This window comes from Bos mutus, chromosome 2, assembly GCF_027580195.1.
Source record: "Bos mutus isolate GX-2022 chromosome 2, NWIPB_WYAK_1.1, whole genome shotgun sequence".
In the NCBI taxonomy this organism is placed as follows: domain Eukaryota; kingdom Metazoa; phylum Chordata; class Mammalia; order Artiodactyla; family Bovidae; genus Bos; species Bos mutus.
The window spans coordinates 84,863,255-84,882,848 of record NC_091618.1 but is presented as its reverse complement, the minus strand read 5'-3'; positions in this window follow the sequence as shown (position 1 = coordinate 84,882,848).

Genomic DNA, 19,594 nt, shown 5'->3' with positions numbered 1-19,594 from the left:
CAACTGAGTCACTGAATGCACACACACATACATACACAGCAGTTACTGGAAACATGAAAGTTCAGTGCTAAAACTCACTGTGATGCCTTTCATTAGGAATGTTAGAATTAGCTATGTCCAGAAGACTTTATTTCATATATTGTGGTTTTTTAGTCTTAAAAAAGTAAATAAATAAAATAGCTATTTTAATCCTCTTTATCTCACTGTACAACAAAATAAAGTTATACACAAAGGTACAGTATGAATATGACCAACCTAGACAGCATATTAAAAAACAGAGACATTACTTTTCCAACAAAGTTCTGTCTAGTCAAGGCTATGGTTTTTCCAGTAGTCATGTATGGATGTGAGAGTTGGACTATAAAGACAGCTGAATGCCGAAGAATTGATGCTTGTGAACTGTGGTGTTGGAGAAGACTCTTGAGAGCCTGTTGGACTGCAAGGAGATCCAACCAGTCCATCCTAAAGGAGATCAGTCCTGGGTGTTCATTGGAAGGACTGATGTTGAAGCTGAGACTCCTATACTTTGGCCACCTGATGCGAAGAGCTGACTCATTTGAAAAGATCCTCATGCTGGGAAAGATTGAAGGCGGGGAAGGGGATGACAGAGGATGAGATGGTTGGATGGCATCTCTGACTCAATTGACATGAGTTTGGGTAAACTCCAGGAGTTGATGATGGAAGAAGATGGTCTGGCATGCTGCAGTCCGTGGGGTTCCAAAGAGTTGGACATGACTGAGCAACTGAACTGAAGAGTATAAATATATACATGCATATATATATATATATATATATACATTGTATACACACACACACACACACACACACACACACACACAAATTTGGTTGGTCCAGACTTTTCATCAGCCTCCTCCATAAACTTTTTTAAAACCATACATACTTGCATTTAGGCTTAATCACTACAAATATCCTTGAAACAGAATTATATGTTCTTGTTTTATTTAGGCAGCAAATATAAATATGAGTTCCATTTTTATTTTTAGCTTAAATTTGTATAGATATTGGGAGAAAATCTGTAATAATTCCCCTCAACCTCTAAAGTGTACTTTTAATGACCTACCCTGAATAGAGAAGGAAGAGTAAAAGATGGTCTGTTCCACCTAACCCCCCTTATAGCATCAGTCTTCTGATAGTTATCTTCATCCTGAGGAAGCTTGGTTTTAAGTTTCCCTTTGAATCTTGTCTGATGCATGACTATTAGCAACATGCCCTTTGCCCATATTTGACTTTCTCTGAAATATATACAACGACAATTAATAACCTTTTCAAAGTGCAATGAAATTAGCTTTCTGATTATGTGATTTAATTGCTACAGTAGTAAGACCAGGTCACTTGCACTGCATCTTCACAGGACAATCTGATCTAATGTACTGAAGGACATAGGATAAGAGGGAACGTGGTGACCTAAACCAGAAAGAGATAATCTGCATTTTAACAAAGTCTGAAATGAAAAAAGTGATTACACATATATCCTAATATTTTTACTACTGATTATTAGATATTCTTCTGATTGTACAATACAGATGGTAAGTTAGAAAACATTTTTATTCAAAGCTTTATTAATGGCAAGGTATATATAGTATGCCTGATTTGCCAAGAACTATTCTAGGCACCTACTTATAATAACTAAGTAAATTACTGTAAGGAAGATACTATTATTATCACTGTTCCCTTTAAAAATATGAGAAAACAGACAGAAAGAGTTTAAAGAATCTGGACATGGTCTACAGTTAGTAAGGAGTAGAATGAGCATTTGAACTAAGGCAGTCTAGGTCAGAAACTAATGTCCATAAAAATCACTCTGCTGTTTCTCAGAAGTATTCAAGGATTGTACAGTGATACAATTGCACTAAGGAAGAATCTATTTGGGTTTCTGTTCCAGGTTAAGGTGGTATAAGCACACTGTCTATGACAGAACAGAAATATAAACCCTGCACAGAAGCTATGATGGCGGTAGTGGTTTAGTTGCTAAGTCGTGTCCGACTCTTGCGACCCCATGGACTACAGCCCTCCAGGCTCCTCTGTCCATGGGATTCTCCAGGCAAGAATACTGGAGTGGGTGGCCATTTCCTTCTCCTTTTATAGTAACTCTAAGAATGTATAGAGTACTAGGGAAGGTTAGTGGAGGGAAAACTGAAGTATCAAATGAGCTGGCAGTGAGTCTGCCATTTTATTTTTTTTCTCTGGGTCTCCCAACCTGATTTTAATGCACCCAAAACTGGAAGTAGACACTCGGCTGTAGTCAAAAGAGCACCAAGGAAAGTCTTCTAGTTCTGGTTTGGAAGGTAGGAAAGGGAATGCTAATGCTGGGCACAGTGTAGATACCCCTCACGTTCATTTTGATGTATCTTTTTTTTCCATTAAAAAAAAAATGCACCATTTTATTGTCCATGAGCCCCCAAGCAATCCAACAGTGGTGGTAACAGTATGAGCAGTGGAGGCCCAGGGGAACCACAGCTGAGACGAGGGGAATCTTCCTCTCTGCTTAAGAGAGGTGTGCTCCCAAGGAGGCAGCAAGTGTATGATGCTTTCAATATCTCTCTCCCTTGCTCTCTCTTTTCCTATCTCCCTCTGTCTTCCTACCTCTTTGGTCCAGATGTCAGCACCATCCTAAAAGGACACAGCAGAACAAGGCAACTAAATCCTCCAAAACTCACATGCTACTAAATTGGTAATCTTAATGCTTTGAGGACTATTAAAGAAATTAATAAATAATTAAACTCTTAATTAACTATTCATTTAATAGTTCTGCCCACGTCCGAGGTCAGGGGTGGCAGCAAAGAGGAGCTACCCCATGTCCGAGGTCATGGGCAGCAGCCGAGAGTGCCAAGCTGAGACAGCACTATTAATAATAGTTAATTATTAACTATTTAATAATTTAAACTATTAAATAATTGACTTTATTTTGGGGGGGGGCTCCAAAGTCACTGCAGATGGTGATTGCAGCCATGAAATTAATATATGCTTACTCCTTGGAAGGAAAGTTATGACCAACCTAGATAGCATATTCAAAAGCAGAGACATTACTTTGCCAAAAAGGTGATGGATAGGGAGGCCTGGCGTGCTGCAAGTCATGGGGTTGCAAAGAGTCGGATACGACTGAGTGACTGAACTGAACTGAACTGAACTGAAAGAAATTGTATTTATAACTTAAAGCTTTCCATAAAAGCTATCACTAAACCTAAACAACTTTTCTGGTGAATTCTACCAGATTTTCAAAATAGAGATAACACAAATTCTACACAATCTCTTCCAGAATATAGAAGACAGAACATTTTCCAAACTGTTTTACAAAATTCCATTACCCTGATATTCAAATTAGAAGGAAACATTTTTTAAAAAGAACTAATCAGGCAGTTCTGGTGGTCCAGTGGTTAACTGCCCTTGCAATTCTGGGGACATTGATTTGATCCCTGGTCTGGGAAGATCCCACCAGGGAAGCCTGATTAGTACTTTTTAAACCCACATGCAGCAGAGCAACTAGGCCGGTGGCAACTAACTAACCCTTGCAAGCCTCAACTACTGAAGCCCACTCTCCCTAGAGCCTGTGCTCTACAAGAGAAGCCACTGCAATGACAAGCCCACACACCACAATGAAGGGCTTTCTGCAACTAGAGAAAGCCCATGTGTAGCAACAAAAATCTATCACAGCCAAAAAATAAAATAAATCAGTCTTTAAAATAAAGTACTCATCAATCCCTCATGAATTTCAGGACATGACCAAGTCATGTTTATCTTGGAAATGCAAGGTGTTGAAAATTTGAATATTCAGATATTAATCAATCTGATACCCCCATATTAATAATCTAAATTAGAATGCCCACATGATCAAATCAATGGATATAAAAATATTTTTAAATTTATGATTCTTTTATGTTTAAAAACTCTCAGTAAATAAGGAGTAGAAGAGGATCCTCAATTAGGAAAGAATATCTACACAAAACAACATGCTGAAAAATGCATGCTTTCTTGCAAAGATGTTCTCTAATTTCACTGTTCCTATTCAACGTGATACTGGAAATCCAAGATAGCACAGAAGGAAAACCAGTCTCAAGATCAAAAGGAAAAAAACAAATCCATTTTTATTCAAAGACAACATTATCATCTACATGTAAAATTCTAAGAAAACTACAAAAACATTCCTAGAACTAGTAAGTGATCTAGCAAGTTTGCAGAATGCAAGGCCAATGCAGAAAAATTCAGTTTTTATACAGGAAGCAATGTACAATCAAAAACCCAGATCAAGTGATCAATACCCCCAAATATTAATATCCACTTATCAAGGTAACAAAATAAATGTATATACCTCTGGCCATATAAAGACTAGACCTGTAAAACAAAGACAGTTTTGTTCTTTTTTCCTCAAGGAATTAGGGGGCCATCTCAATGATATCAAAGGACTGACACAACCATTTACCTATGTTGGAATGTTTTACTTTCTCTCATTTAGCTTAGGGGAGAAGCCCTCCATCCTAAATTCCTATCATGTAAATATCAGCTATGGTGGGTTTAGTTAGACCCATTTTGGTAATCCATTTACAAACACTTTTGTGGATTATGCTGGGGTTTAAGAAATTCTCTAATTAGGACAATCAGTTGGAACTTTGCTCTGAAAAGGTTTCCTACAGCTTCATGCGGTGTCATTTATGAAGGTAACCATGTAATAGTGTCTTCAGAGTGGAAAAGAATTCAGATTACTATGATGAGTACTCAAATAAAGAAAAAGGGAACCAGTAGTTAAAATTTTAGGTACCTTCCATATCATTCATCTTTCACTAGCCTTCTACAACAAACCTTTCAATTGAGGTGATTATGGAATTCTAAAGCCTTTGGAGTTTCTGAATACCAATTAAAATAGGTAAAGTTGTTTAAGATAAAGCTCTTTAAAATTATAACAATTCAGATGCTTCTGGAATTTAAATGATCGATGGAGCTAGCCCTATATGTATTTTTCCCTGCTAATCTAATTTTCAGTTCAGTTCAGTTCAGTTCAGTTTCTCAGTCGTGTCCGACTCCTTGCGACCCCATGAATCACAGCACGCCAGATCTCCCTGTCCATCACCAACTCTTGGAGTTCACTCAAACTCATGTCCATCGATCAGTGATGCCATCCAGCCATCTCATCCTCTGTTGTCCCCTTCTCCTCCTGCTCCCAATCCCTCCCAGCATCAGGGTCTTTTCCAATGAGTCAACTCTTCGCATCAGGTGGCCAAAGTATTGGAGTTTCAGTTTTAGCATCATTCTTTCCAAAGAAATCCCAGGACTGATCTCCTTTAGAATGGACTGGTTGGATCTCCTTGCATTCCAAGGGATTCTCAAGAGTCTTCTCCAACACCACAGTTCAAAAGCATCAATTCTTCAGCACTCAGCTTTCTTCACAGTCCAACTCTCACATCCATACATGACCACTGGAAAAACACAGCCTTGACTAGACAGACTTTTGTTGGTAGAGTAATGTCTCTGCTTTTGAATATACTATCTAGGTTGGCCATAACTTTCCTTCCAAGGAGTAAGTGTCTTTTAATTTCATGGCTGCAATCACCATCTGCAGTGATTTTGGAGCCCCCAAAATAAAGTCTGACACTGTTTCCACTGTTTCTCCATCTATCTACCATGAAGTCATGGGACCAGATGCCATGATCTTCGTTTTCTGAATGTTGAGCTTTAAGCCAACTTTTTCACTCTCCTCTTTCACTTTTATCAAGAGGCTTTTTAGTTCCTCTTCACTTTCTGCCATAAGGGTGGTGTCATCTGCATATCTGAGGTTATTGATATTTCTCCTGGCAATCTTGATTCCAGCTTCTGCTTCTTCCAGCCCAGCGTTTCTCATGATGTACTCTGCATATCAGTTAAATAAGCATGGTAACAATATACAGCCTTTTCGTACTCCTTTTCCTATTTGGGACCAGTCTGTTGTTCCATGTCCAGTTCTAACTGTTGCTTCCTGACCAGCATATAGATTTCTCAAGAGGCAGGTCAGGTGGTCTGGTATTCCCATCTCTTTCTGAATTTTCCATAGTTTATTGTGATCCACACAATCAAAGGCTTTGGCATAGTCAGTAAAGCAGAAATAGATGTTTTTCTGGAACTCTCTTGCTTTTTCGATGATCCAGCGGATGTTGGCAATTTGATCTCTGGTTCCTCTGCCTTTTCTAAAACCAGCTTGAACATCTGGAAGTTCACGGTTCACGTACTGCTGAAGCCTGGCTTGCAGAATTTTGAGCATTACTTTACTAGTGTGTGAGATGAGTGCAATTGTGCGGTACTTTGAGCATTCTTTGGCATTGCCTTTCTTGGGATTGGAATGAAAACTGACCTTTTCCAGTGTGGCCACTGCTGAGTTTTCCAAATTTGCTGGCAAATGAGTGCAGCACTTTCACAGCATCATCTTTCAGGATTTGAAATAGCTCAACTGGAATTCCATCACCTCCACTAGTTTTGTTCATAGTGATGCTTTCTAAGGCTCACTTGACTTCACATTCCAGGATGTCTGGCTCTAGGTGAGTGATCACACAATCGTGATTATCTGGGTCATGAAGCTCTTTTTTGTACAGTTCTTCTGTGTATTCTTGCCATCTCTTCTTAATATCTTTTTTATTTTGTTAGGTCCATACTGTTTCTGTCCTTTATGGAGCCCATCTTTCCATGAAATGTTCCCTTGGTATCTCTAATTTTCTTGAAGAGATCTCTAGTCTTTCCCATTCTGTTGTTTTCCTCTATATCTTTGCATTGATCTCTGAGGAAGGCTTTCTTATCTCTCCTTGCTATTCTTTGGAACTCTGCCTTCAGATACTTGTATCTTTCCTTTTCTGCTTTGCTTTTCGCTTCTCTTCTTTTCACAGCTATTTGTAAGGCCTCCCCAGACAGCCATTTTGCTTTTTTGCATTTCTTTTCCATGGGGATCTTCTTGATCCCTGTCCCCTGTACAATGTCATGAACCTCCGTCCATAGTTTTAGGAAAGAGAAAAATATTTACCATAGTTCTTTTCCAAGAGACCTGGCAGGCAGAGGTCCAGAAGACTGTGGTTTAACCCAAGACTCGAAATTATTTTGGAGTGTCAAAAGAACTCCAATTTGGCCATCTCAGAGCCAGAGTTCCTTTCCCTCCCAATTAAATACTAGCAAGCAGTACAAAAACCCATCTGGTAGTCCCATAGGTAGCTCTTTGCAAGTGAGCTCTTTGGCTTTTGAGACACTATTAATACCATAGCCTAATGCAGCATGAGATACATTCTGAACAACTTTCTGAGGATAGTGCAATGGATCGCACAAAGTGATGCTTCTGAGTCTAGTACACCAAGGAGTTACCCTTGGTCCAGTTCCCTTTGACTTCTGTGTGGCTTGGTTTCCCCCTGTGAAAGCCTAAAACCACCCTGGATGCTCAGAACATCAGTTTATCTGCCTGTCTCGGCACAGACTAGAAGACGTGCAGGAGTGCATCATCTTGCAAGGACTAATTCTCCGACACTCTGCAAGCTCCTCAGACGCTCAGCGAGGTCCTTTGTCGCCTTTATTTTTCCGTTTATTCTGAGTAACTCAGTCTCTTATGTCACCAGCAATAGTTTTGTTTGGACCATATATCAACTTTTTTTTTTTTTTTAATGTAAGCCAAATTTAACCAAACAGTCACCCCTGTTTCCCTTGGCCTCTTGTCCTGACCCCTTAGGCCCCCCTAGGATATGCACTGGTGGTACTTTAAGACTCCAAGTCTGAAAAGAAAACCACCTCAGATAAAATTTTTAGGATTATCACCCAAACAGTGAGATCCTGAGATCTGAATACCAGGAAAACTCACGGGAACACCTGAGGAGCCCTGAGAAGCTGTTGGAGCTCAGAGGGCCCACACTGGCACCAAGCATCATCCCAGGTGGACTCCTGGTGACTTCTGACCAGTGTATCTGATATCATACCAGTTGTGCCAAGTACATGTCATTGGAAAATTAATCAGTCGATCTAAGAAAGAAATGTAAGATTTTATTCAGGCTAAATTTGAGGATTATAATCTGGGAAGAGCACCTCAGAAAGCTTCCAGAGCTATTCTTCCCATTAGAAGTGAAGATACAGTGATAATAAGTTTCATGAGACAGAGAGCTGTACATTAAATGGTGTATTATTGACAGTTTGCGTGCCTGCGTGCTAAATTGCTTTAGTCCTGTCAGACTCTTTGTGACCCCGTGGACCTTAGCCCACCAGCCTCCTCTGTTCATGGGATTTCCAGGCAAGAATACTGGAATGGGTTGGCATTTCCTCCTCCAGGGGCTCTTCCTACCCTGGAATTGAACTGGTATCTCCTGCACTGCAGGCAGATTCTTTACTGCTGAGCCACCAGGAAGCCCACTGATGCTTTACACAATCCAAATCTAAGCATCATTGGGGCTCTTTACAAGATTTGGAAGGAACATTGTCTTTTAAGGAGTTGTCAATGCTAGGAGTGTGTCGTATTGCTTTTTCTGGTGAGCAGGTGTTCCTGCTGAGGGGGAGGTTTGGTCAAATTATAATGCAGGTACAGGGTTCACAGTGGGGGTAGAGAGGAGACCAAAGGGCAGAGAAAAATTTTATATTTAAATTTTTATTGTGTTGACATGAAATATGAACGTTATTTCATAATAATAAAACTACATATATATAATTAGTATATAATACTATATATGATGTATTGTTGTTTAGTCACTAGGCTGTGTCTGACTCTTTGTGATCCGATGACCTGTAGCCCACCAGGCTCCTCTGTCCATAGGATTTTCCAGTCAAGATTACTAGAGTAGGTTGCCATTTCCTTCTCCAGGGCATCTTCCGGACACTGGAATTGAGCTGGGATCTCCTGCACTGTAGGCAGATTCTTTACTGATGAGCCATCAGCCCCCATACATAATGTACATTAGTATATCATTTTATACATAACATAAAATTAGTGTTATGTAGTAATACTGCATATATATTAATTTCTTATCTTATTGTATTATAAATCTTGTAATAACATTTAAAATCATTTTTGAAAAGTACATTTATTTTCTATAGGCTTCTTTAAAATATTCTATGCCTAAGAAATATAACAATTACATTCAAATATCAACAGTTAGCCAAATCTTATACTAGTATCCATTTGATTGCTTCCAATAGCTCCCGATAAGCCACTCTGAGCCACTGAAGTTTCAGTACTGAAAAATGTGTAAAAAATTCTCACCTAACTGTTTCATTTATATATGAGGAAAATGATGTCTGGAAGTGTTAAGAAACTTTTCCAAATTAGGCCATAAGTCCAGATTGTTTTGCAAGGTTAAATACTTTGACCCTAAAGCAAATATTTCCACTTGAGTTTCTTTTCTCCTATCCTCTATTCTGTAACATACAGCAACATATTTTCTGTTAAAACCAAGTATTCCTTTCCCTGAAATACTTCACAGGCCTTCCTGATTCCTCAGAGTCCAATAAGCACACATTTATATTTATTTCTCTGTCTTAAATTTAAAAATCTGTCACTGAATTATTTAATACAAAATATATCTCAATTTTTTTTTCTTGAGCATATAATATTTTCAAAAGAGATAATAAGCTTCTTGAAGACAGGAGTTAAATTGCATTTGGTTTGTTTACCCTATTGTACATAACATATGGTCTTGAGGACATTATATCAAAAACATTCAATATAAAAAAAAGCACTCAGAAATGCTTGTCAATTTTAATGACCAGCAATTAATTTGATGGTAAAAATTGTTTCTTCTTATTAAAAAACATACTCTGGAAAAAGACATTTACGAAAGATATATGTGTGAAAATAAGCCATGTAGATAATATATTGTTACATTTATTTAAAAAGAAGCCTTCGGCATTCTCCCACACTTTTCTCACCATTATCTCCATCTGTAATAATAAAACATATCTTCTGATTACAGCTATTTCTGTTATCTCAAGCCTGAATCTAATTTATTTGCTATTCAACCTTACTTTTCCTGTTACAAGAGTTGTTTTTCCTGTAATGCAATCCAACGTTTTGATTTAAAAGGTAGAAAGCACTTTTTACTCCAAAATGTGATATTTTAAATTAAAAGAGAAAAATAAATTTAAAATAGGTTGGGAGTATCTCACAACCAAAACATCAAACAAATTTTAATTTAAATACAGTAGTTTTTATTTAAATGTGTTTTAGAATAGATAAGTCCTTTGGGGAAATACAGTGATATATATTCTGCCAACCGGTAGAAATCTCAAAAATGCTTTCCTAACAAAACTTTTGAAATACTTATTTACAGAGAGCAAAGGATTTCTTAGAAAGCCTGTGTTATTTCTGAAGTTGCATTGTATTTCCAAAGCTATGAAATATGATGTTCCTTCTATGACACCATCATTAAAATTTAAAAGGCTAATTTAGAAACCACAAAACTATCAGGTAGATTTTCTTAGAGACTTTTCTCTGGATACTGTCATTTGCTGGTTTACTTATTAGCAGAAACATGAGTTTAATTTGTTATACCCATATACATGCTAATACCACACACGGCAATAAATCATGCCATTTCCTCACTTACATTTTACCCAGAGGGTGATTTCTCAACATCTACTTTTCCCCTAATAGTAGGAATATTGCTTTTCCTTCTCTACATAAGATACAACTTTGATTACTGGCTTAAATCCTTTGGTGAAATAGTTATACTTTGGGGCAGATACACTAAACTCTGGAATTTGAACACTGATGATGTTTTTACAAGATCTAGATTAAGTTAATTTTTGAAAAGTTAAATGATGTATCATTAAAGGCATTTAAAAACACAAGTCAATGTCCTTAAATCAGAAATTTAGCAACTAAATTTATAGCAGATAATGTTTTTTTAATTCTAATGAGAATGAAAAAATGTGATTCTCAGCCATGCACTGGGCATCCAAGTAGGTGATATACTCATTTTGAGAAAATGAATTTCTATTTTGAGAAAAAATGAATTTTGTCTATTTTCTATAATACTTTTTTCAAAGTTTATAAATCAAAAACAAAATAGTATTTAAAAAACTTGTAGAAAAATACATTTTTTTCATAAATACTTTTACCATTGAAAAGCCTTTTAATTTCTTTTTCATCAGTTTCAGCATGCTACAGGTTCTTTTTGAGAGTAATGTTAAATTGCATTTGTTTACTCTAATAAATTGTTAAACCTGCATAGGAAACAAATCTGAAAAATTGGCAAGAAAAGTGATCTTTTCCCACTGAATTACCAAGTTGATATATCTAAAATGTTTTCCCTGGAGAGAGCTGGGTTGAAATTTTACCTTAAATAACTGTTCTAAAACCTCAGTACACTCACTTAAAATAACTCTGAATTAGGAAAATAGCCAAAGGCACAAGAAAGTACTTTACAGACTTAGAGAGTTAATCTCATTTAGCAAAAAGAAAGCAAATTAAACAATAAAAAAGAACTAAAGTGTACACATATGAGTTGCACTTTCACCAGAATTCTCCTTTTTCTGTGTCCTATAAATTTGGAAAACAACTAACAGCTCATTCTCACCATTTTCTTTCTTCTCTCTTTTCTCATTTTCTTCTGATTTATTTAGCTCAAAATGATGCTCTCTTTTTTATCACTATTCACGTCTCTCCATTTGGAATTTAAGTATTTCCCTATGCTGTTCTTATTCCACACCCTCTGAGACAAGATAGCCACTTTCTACCCTTAAACTTACCATAATTCCTTTCTCTAGAGAGTTTTCTGTTAAAATGAAATTGAGATATAACTACTAGAAAATCCCTTTAGAATGTGGAAGTCTATTTACTACGTCCTTGCAAACATGCATTTTTGTGTCTAGGTAGCTTTACCTGGGATGGGAATTTAATATTCATGTATTAAACTATCCAATCTCAAAGAAGCAGTTTATAATATACTTCAATGTTGAATAATATACTTCAACATCAACTTTTTAGCTGTCAAAAGTATAAAAGCTTTCTCTGTGAGATCAACTCCCCAGCTACCTCCAGGCCGTTGGTACAGAGACAGGGACTTTTCTGGGGCATGATTCTGACTGTATAAAATATAACACTGATCCCTTTTCAAATTTTAAGTCAATAGTCACATTTAAGAATTCTGAGGTTAACAGATCTTGGAAAATTACACAAGTACAATTTCCTATATATAAGAAAGCTAACTTTCAGTAGAATACCAACTATCAATAACCCAAACAGAAGAAGCTGTAAAAAATTAAACATTCTAGGAAATAGGCTGAACATGTTAGTCACTCAGTCATGACCGACTCTTTGTAACCCCATGGACTGTAGCCTGCCAGGCTCCTCTGTCCGTTGAATTCTCCAGGCAAGAGTACTGGAATGGGTAGCCATTTCTTTTTCCAGGTAATCTTCCTGACCCAGGGATTGAACAGGGATCAAACTCAGGTCTCTCGCATTGCAGGCAGTTTATTTACCACTAAGCCACAAGGAAATGTCAACTAATCCAACTAGGAAATATATGTAAATATCCACATAAATCTCTGTATCTCTATCTCTGTTTCTATCTCTAGATATAAATATAGATGTCAATAGATAACCCATCAGTCTAGTAGAGAGACAGGAATCATATCTACTTTTTTAATAGAGGTTTTCACAGATAAAGCATTGTTAAAAGTGAAAGTGAAGTCACTCAGTTGTGTCCAGCTCTTTGCAACCCCATGGACTGTAGCCTACCACGCTTGGCCGTCCATGGGATTTTCCAGACAAGAGTCCTGGATTGGGTTGCCACTTCCTTCTCCAGAAGATCTTCCCAACCCAGGAATAGAACCTGGGTCTCCTGCATTGTAGGCAGACACTTTACCATCTGAGCCACCAGGGAGGTATTGTTAAATAACTATAAAAGTGTTAACCAGATAGCCAAAAAGCCAAAAACAGTACGTGAAGGTAACAGCATGGTAACAACTATAGGAAGCAGCTAAAACTCTGGTATAGTTTGAAAGTTTGCGTCCCCCTAAAATTCATATGTTGAAACCTCATCCCCAATATTATGGTATCTGGAGATGAGGCCTTCGAGAGGTGATTTGGTTCTGAGGGTAGAATCCTCATGAATTGAGTTAGTGCTCTTATCAAAGAAGCTCCAGATAGATCCCTTGCCCCTTTGGCCATTTGAGAACACAGGGAGAGAGGGCTGTGAACCTAAAAGCAGGACTCACCAGATGTCAAATCTTCCAGCACCTTGACCTTGGACTTCCCAGGCTCTGAACCCATAAGGAGAAAATTTATTTTGTTTATAAGCCAACCAGTCTATGGTACTTGTTATAGTACCATAGTACCAACTAACAAACTAAGGTAGACCCTTTTACGTAAGAGCCATGATGACAAAGAAATTAAAACACTTTTCAGGGGAAAAAAAAATGTGTGATTTCCTACAAGCTTTTTAATACTATTTTGTTTCTGATAAATGTACTTTTTAAAACGCAGAAGAAAAATGACTCAATTCTCTTATTTCTGTTTTCATGAGCCTTGTAGCAACACTGAAATAGTTCCAATTGTTTCCCGTATCAGCAGCTGAATCCAGTTAAAGAACCCACCTGCCAATGCAGGAGACATAAGAGATATAGAGTCAATCCCTTTGTCAGGGAGACTCCCCTGGAAGAGGACATAGCAACCCACTCCAGTATTCTTGCCTGAAGAATCCCATGGACAGAGGAGCCTGGAGGGCTACAGTCCATAAGGTCTCAAAGAGTTGGACACGACTGAAGTGACTTAGCAAGCAGGCACAAGCAACTAAAATGAAAATAAAAAATAAGCAAAGATAATATCAGAGATAAATGGTGTGAAGCAAATAAAACGGCAATAGTATAAATCACAGAAGGAATGTTACATACATTGATTCTGAAAGGCCTCCTCAAAAAGACAACATATGATGTAAATGAGGGAGAAAGTCAGCTTTGTAAAAATATTTCCAAAAAATGAGTAATCAGTGTAAAGGCTGAGCCCCTGATGTGGCAATTGGAAGGCATGTTTAAAGATGAGTGTGTAGGTCAGTTTGGCTGTTGTAGACTGAGCAAGTGGAGACGCCTGTTAAGAGCTGAGATTAGAGAGCTGGGCAAGAGCAAGCTTTGGGGGACCAGGGAGGGTTCTGAAGTGCACTATCATGAGTTGTGGGGTTTGTTTTTGTTTTGGTGGGAGAAAGGGGATGGGTGCGGGGGTGAATCATGGAGAATTTAAGCAATGGGTGATATAGTCAGATTTTCATTTTAATATTTAAAGCCAGCCAGTCCATCAATACATTTTCTGTGCTTTCCATGTTCCAATATGATGTGCATGCTATGGCGGGTGGCTTCCTAATAACCTAGAGTTACTGACTTGGAATCCAAATTTACTATTGTTAAAGCAGAGCTTTAATGGTGCTACTCAAATGGAAGATCTGTTTTCAAGACTCACTCCGAGAAGGAAGTGAAACTTGTTTCTAAGTGTAATCTCTCCCAAGGTACAAAAGAATTATGAATCTGATAATGATACAAATATTGCTATAGAGAATTCTTATTTTGAAAAGTTATATTTATAGCATCACATGATCAATTTAGACATCATATTAGAATGAAGCAAAGCTTTTCCTGAAAGGCCATAATAAGGTACATCTGAAGCAATTGTTTAAATAAAATCTAATCCTAGTAATGAGAAACTCTGAAGTAAAGACCAGATGTCACGACATAGTATCACAAATAGCAAAAGGAGAAAACAGGACCATAGTGATTGCTCCCTTATGACCGTGTTGATTACAGGTTATCACAACCATTTCTCCAACGTTCCAGGTAAAACTGGCAGATTAATATATGAATCATCTCTATACAAGACAAAACTCATCAAGAGAACAAACTCTTTATAATAAGTTTTATTCATTTTTACCCACAAAAATATTTATAAAACTTCTTTTATATGCCAGGACCGCTGTGGGTACAGGAAATATACAGGTGAAAAAGACTGTAGAAAGGCCTACATTCATGAACTTTATGGTTTTGTATGTGTTACTTATTGCAAACTAAATTGAGTTATCATAACAAATTGTAATATGTCATTCTCAATAAATTATATGGATATATATCAGAGATGGATTTATGGAGGTGTTGTAAGTTGGGATGAGGAAAGCAGGTAGTGGGAGAGATGAAACTCAGAAATGGAATCATAGCTAGTGTTTATAAGCAAAATGAATCTTTTAAAGTTTAATGTCTATCCAAAATATATTGTTATAGAAGAGATACAAAAGTTATACAGACTCAAATGAAATATTTGATGGCAATGAGCTTGACATTAATAAAAATTATATATATCATAGTTGGGATGAGAATTCACTAGATTCCAAAGCCTTTTTACATATTTTGTTAGTTTAAGAATAAAAGAATGTAATAAGGGAAGGAATGATAAAAGGAAGAATGAGAGAAGGAAAAAATAAGAGAGAGAGAGAGTGTGGAGGGAAGGAAGAGAGAAAGGAAGGGAAGTTGGAAAGAAGGAGTGAAACTTATATCCTACTGACTTTCTATTCTTAGGCACAAAAGAATTGTGCCTTGATCCAAGTTGGTCCAAGTTGATGAGACCTGTCCCATATGCTTTTCCCAATATTCCCAAATACTTTGTTACTTATTGTCAAATTAGATTACAGATCTTATTTTTATTTATAAACACTATGCTGTTGTTTAGTTGCTAAGATGTGTCCAACTTTTTACGATCCCATGGGTTGTAGCTCGCCAGGTTTCTCTGTCCATGGGATTTCCCAGGCAAGGAAACTGGAGTGGGTTGCCATTTCCTACTCTAGGACATTTTCCCAACCCAAGGATTGAATCCATATCTCTTGAATTGGCAAGCAGATTCATCGGTTTTCAGTGCAGTTCAGTTCAGTCGCTTAGTCGTGTCTGAATCTTTGTGACCCCATGGACTGCAGCACACCAGGCTTCTCTGTCCAGCACCAACTCCCAGTTTACTCAAACACATGTCCATTGAGTCAGTGATGCCATCCAACCATTTCATCCTCTGTCATCCCCTTTTACTCCCACCTTCAATCTTTCCCAGAATCAGGGTCTTTTCAAATGAGTCAGTACTTGGCATCAGGTGGCCAAAGTCTTGGAGTTTCAGCTTCAGCATCAGTCCTTCACATGAATATTCAGAACTGATTTCCTTTAGGGTGGACTGGTTGGATTGCCTTGCTGTCCAAGAGGCTCTCAAGAGTCTGCTCCAAGACCACAGTTCAAAAGCATCAGTTCTTCAATGCTCAGTTTTCTTTATACTCCAACTTTCACAACCATACATGATTACTGGAAAAACCATAGCTTTGACTGGATGGACCTTTGTTGGCAAAGTAACGTCTCTGCTTTTTAATATGCTGTCTAGGTTGGTCAAAACTTTTATTCCAAGGAGCAAGCATCTTTTAATTTCTTGGCTGGAGTCACCATCTGCTGTGATTTTGGAGCACAAGAAAATAAGGTCTGTCACTGTTTCCATTGTTTCCCCATCTATTTGCCATCAAGTAATGGGACCAGATGCCATGATCTTAGTTTTCTGAATACTGAGTTTTAAGCCAACTTTTTCACTCTCCTCTTTCACTTTCATCAAGAGGCTCTTTAGTTCTTCAGTTTCTGCCATAAGGGTCATGTCAATTCTATATCTGAGGTTGTTGATATTTCTCCCGGCAAACTTGATTCCAGCTTGTGCTTCCTCCAGCCCAGCGTTACTCATGGTGTACTCTGCATGTAAGTTAAATAAGCAGGGTGATAATATACAGCCTTGACATACTCCTTTTCCTATTTGGAACCAGTCTGTTGTTCCATGTCCAGTTCTAACTGTTGCTTCCTGAGCTGCCTAACAGATTTCTCAAGAGGCAGGTCAGGTGGTCTGGTATTTCCATGTCTTGAAGAATTTTTCACAGTTTGTTGTGATCCACACAAAAGCTTTGGCATAGCCAGTAAAGCAGAAGAAGTTTTTTTTTTTTTTTTCTGGAACTCTCTTGCTTTTTCAATGATCCAACAGATGTTGGCAATTTGATCTCTCATTCCTCTGCCTTTTCTAAATTCAGCTTGAACATCTGGAAGTTCCAGGAGTATACAGTGGAGGTGTGGGTCAGTGGTGGCCTGCTGCAGGGTTGGGGGTATAGAGTGTAGCAATGCATGCATGAGTCCTTTTGAAGGAGGCTATCTTCATTACCTGCACCACAGTTTGGCCTCAGGTCAAATAACGGAGGGAACACAACCCTACCCATGGACAGAAAGTTGGATTAAAGATTTACTGAGCATGGCTCACATTCAAGGTCAGGAGGGGTGGCGGTGAGGAGATACCCCTCGTCCAAGATAAGGAGCAGTGGCTACGCTTTGCTGGAGCAGCCGTGAAGAGATACCCCACATCCAAGGTAAGAGAAACCCAAGTAAGATGGTAAGTGTTGCAAGAGGGCATCAGACGGCAGACACACTGAAACCATAATCACAGAAAACTAGTCAATCTAATCACACGGACCACAGCCTGGTCTAACTCAATGAAACTAAGCCATGCCCTGTGGGGCCACCCAAGATGGCCGGGTAATGGTGGAGAGCTCTGACAGAATGTGGTCTACTGGAGAAGGGAATGGCAAACCACTTCAGTATTCTTGCCTGGAGAACCCCACGAACAGTATGAAAAGGCAAAATGATAGGATACTGAAAGAGGAACTCCCCAGGTCAGTAGGTGCTCAGTATGCTACTGGAGATCAGTGGAGAAATAATTCCAGAAAGAATGATGGGATGGAACCAAAGCAAAAAGAATACCCAGTTGTGGATGTGACTGGTGATAGAAGCAAGGTCCGATACTGTAAAGACCAATATTGCATAGGAAACTGGAATGTTAGGTCCATGAATCAAGGCAAATTGGAAGTGGTCAAACAGGAGATGGCAAGAGTGAACATTGACATTCTAGGAATCAGTGAGCTAAAATGGACTGGAATGGGTGAATTTAACTCAGATGACCATTATATCTACTACTGTGGGCAGGAATCCCTTAGAAGAAATGGAGTAGCCATCATGGTCAACAAAAGAGTCTGAAATGCAGTACTTGGATGCAATCTCAAAAATGACAGAATGATCTCTGTTCATTTCCAAGGCAAACCATTCAATATCACAGTAATTCAAGTCTATGCCCTAACCAGTAATGTTGAAGAAGCTGAAGTTGAATGGTTTTATGAAGACCTACAAGACCTTTTAGAAATAACACCAAAAAAAAGATGTCCTTTTCATTATAGGGGACTGGAATGCAAAAGTAGGAAGTCAAGACACACCTGGAGTAACAGGCAAATTTTGCCTTGGAATACTGAATGAAGCAGGGCAAAGGCTAATAGAGTTTTGCCAAGAGAACACACTGGTCATAGCAAACACCCTCTTCCAACAATACAAGAGAAGACTCTACACATGGACATCACCAGATGGTCAACACCGAATTCAGATTGATTATATTCTTTGCAGCCAAAGATGGAGAAGCTCTATACAGTCAACAAAAACAAGACCGGGAGCTGACTGTGGCTCAGATCATGAACTCTTTATTGTCAAATTTAGACTTAAATTGAAGAAAATAGGGAAAATCACTAGACCATTCAGGTATGACCTAAATCAAATCCCTTATGATTATACAGTGGAAGTGAGAAATAGACTTAAGGTACTAGATCTGATAGAGTGATGAATTATGGACTGAGGTTCGTGACATTGTACAGGAGACAGGAATCAAGACCATCCCCATGGAAAAGAAATACACAAAAGCAAAATGGCTGTCTGGGGAGGCCTTACAAATAGCTGTGAAAAGAAGAGAAGCAAAAAGCAAAGGAGGAAAGGAAAGATACAAGCATCTGAATGCAGAGATCCAAAGAATAGCAAGAAGAGATAAGAAAGCCTTCCTCAGTGACCAATGAAAAGAAATAGAGGAAAACAGTTGAATGGGAAAGACTAGAGATCTCTTCAAGAAAATTAGAGATACCAAAGGAACATTTCATGCAAAGATGGGCTCAATAAAGGACAGAAATGGTAGGGACTTAACAGAAGCAGAAGATATTAAGAAGAGATGGCAAGAATACACAGAACAACTGTACAAAAAAGATCTCATGACCAAGATAATCACGATGGTGTGATCACTCACCTAGAGCCAGACATCCTGGATTGTGAAGTCAAGTGGGCTTTAGAAAGCATCACTATGAACAAAGCTAGTGGAGGTGATGGAATTCCAGTTGAGCTATTTCAAATCCTGAAAGATGATGCTGTGCAAGTGCTGCTCTCAATGTGCCAGCAAATTTGGAAAACTCAGCAGTGGCCACAGGACTGGAAAATGTCAGTTTTAATTCCAATCCCAAAGAAAGGCAATGCCAAAAAATGCTCAAACTACTGCACAATTCCACTCATCTCATATGCTAATAAAGTAATGCTCAAAATTCTCCAAGCCAGGCTTCAGCAATATGTGAACCATGAACTTCCAGATGTTTAAGCTGGTTTTAGAAAAGGCAGAGGAACCAGAGATTAAATTGCCAACATCCATTGGATCATCAAAAAAGCAAGAGAGTTTCAGAACAACATCTATTTCTGCTTTGACTATGCCAAAGCCTTTGACTGTGTGGCTCACAGTAAACTGTGGAAAATTCTGAAAGCA